Genomic DNA, 2,244 nt, shown 5'->3' with positions numbered 1-2,244 from the left:
GTAGTGACGAAAAATAACGATGTGAGTCTCATCCGAGGCCTGCAATCGGAATGAGTACACTTTAAATCCTTTAACGAGTATCCATTGGAGGGCAAGTCTGGTGCCAGCAGCCGCGGTAATTCCAGCTCCAATAGCGTATATTAAAGTTGTTGCGGTTAAAAAGCTCGTAGTTGGATCTCAGTTCTGACGGCACCGGTGTTTACTGTCACGCTCCGAACACCGCCCGCCGCTCGGGATGCTCTTTGTCGAGTGTCCCGAGTGGCGGAGAGTTTACTGAAAAAATTAGAGTGCTCAGAGCAGGCTATTTGAATGGCCCGAATGGTGATGCATGGAATAATGGAATAGGACCTCGGTTCTATTTTGTTGGTTTTCGGAACCAGAGGTAATGACTAATCGGAACAGGCGGGGGCATTCGTATTGCGACGCTAGAGGTGAAATTCTTGGACCGTCGCAAGACGAACTACTGAAAGCATTGCCAAGGATGTTTTCATTAATCAAGAACGAAAGTTAGAGGTTCGAAGGCGATCAGATACCGCCCTAGTTCTAACCATAAACGATGCCAACTAGCGATCCGCCGGCGTTATTCCCATGGGCAGCTTCGAAACCAAAGTCTTTGGGTTCCGGGGAAGTATGGTTGCAAAGCTGAAACTTAAAGGAATTGAAAGGGCACCACCAGGAGTGGAGCCTGCGACTCAACACGGGAAACCTCACCGGAAGGATTGACAGATTGAGAGCTCTTTCTCGATTCGGTGGGTGGTGGTGCATGGCCGTTCTTAGTTGGTGGAGCGATTTGTCTGGTTAATTCCGATAACGAACGAGACTCTGGCCTACTAAGTAGTCTCTCAGAAAATGGTGTCCAGTTCGCAACTTCTTCTTAGAGGATAAGCGGCAATTCTAGCCGCGAGATTGAGCAATAACAGGTCTGTGATGCCCTTAGATGTTCTGGGCGCACGCCACTGAAGGGATCAACGAGTTTTCCCCTCCGAGAGGAGCGGGTAACCCGTTCAAAGCCTTTCTTGATAGGGATTGGGGCTTGCAATTGTTTCCCATGAACGAGGAATTCCCAGTAAGTGCAAGTCATCAGCTTGCGCTGACTACGTCCCTGCCCCTTTGTACACACCGCCCGTCGCTACTGCCGATTGAATGATTTAGTGAGGCCTTCGGACTGGCGCTCTTGGATTGTCGGCCCCGTTGCCCGCGAGGGTTTTCTGGGGTCGTCGCCTCGAGCTGACGGAAAGATGTCCAAACTTGATCATTTAGAGGAAGTAAAAGTCGTAACAAGGTTTCCGTAGGTGAACCTGCGGAAGGATCATTAACAGAGAGAAAGAGAACGGGGCGCTCTTAAAACTACTACTCTCCTGATTTGGGCGGTCTCGGGCTCTGCTCTGGCAACTCCAGCAGCGAAAGAGGACAATCCCGGCCCCCACACCAAAAATAGGTACCACGCTGTGGGTGGACCACACTCGGGCGAGAGAGCGAAGACCGGAGGAGGACGGACGGGGCTTTGGACGGCTGCCCGTCCGTTCCTTACTACCGGCGAATATGCCTCTTGACCCAAAAAGAGTGAAATTCAAGTGTCAAAAAACAACAACAAGCCGTCCGGCCAAACCCAAACCACAAACTTGGGCTATGTCTGTCAAACCCTTTCATTGAGACTCGACCTGTGATGGTTAATCGCAAAAAGACCAAATGGCAAATACACAACTCTTAACGGGGGATCACTCGGCTCGTGGGTCGATGAAGACCGCAGCAAACTGCGTGTTGGTATGTGAATCGCAAGAATACCAGATACATCGACAAGTTGAACGCATATTGCAGCGGCGGCAGCCATATGAGCTTGTCGCCGCCATTCCTCTACGAGGGTCGGAAATATACATCCATCGGTTGCTGTGAGTTCGGTGCCTGCTGACTGTCTCCCCGACACGAGGGTAACCCGAACCGAGCTTCCGCCTTGGGGTTTAATCGCCCGCGCCTTGCGCGAGGCGTGCCTTTAAAAACAAGCCTATCACTAGCAAGTCCATGGACTTGGCGCACCCACATTCAACCACAACAAAGCCGGGCACACACACACACACACATGTGTGTGTGTCCCGTCCCGACGACAGTTGTCGCCCTCGCAAATAAGTGGAGGCGCTCTTTTGCCTGCTGTCCACAGAGACACGAATGGCCGTCGGCCGCTCATGGCTGATGCTGCACATGTTCTAAGAGGCACACGTCCTCCTCCTTCTCTCTCGGAGAAGAAGC

At 51.8% G+C, this 2,244-nt stretch overlaps 1 non-coding gene across 1 annotated transcript; it reads left to right on the top strand.

Moving 5' to 3' along the window:
• The first annotated feature begins 1,702 nt into the window (after positions 1-1,702).
• Positions 1,703-1,866, top strand: LOC121866893. The gene has a single exon (XR_006089045.1). It is a non-coding gene; the product is annotated as a 5.8S ribosomal RNA (ribosomal RNA).
• Positions 1,867-2,244: the final 378 nt, after the last annotated feature.

Source organism: Homarus americanus, unplaced genomic scaffold (assembly GCF_018991925.1).
Source record: "Homarus americanus isolate GMGI-L3 unplaced genomic scaffold, GMGI_Hamer_2.0 scaffold29564, whole genome shotgun sequence".
Lineage (NCBI taxonomy): Eukaryota > Metazoa > Arthropoda > Malacostraca > Decapoda > Nephropidae > Homarus > Homarus americanus.
This window is presented reverse-complemented; position numbering and strand designations above follow the sequence as displayed.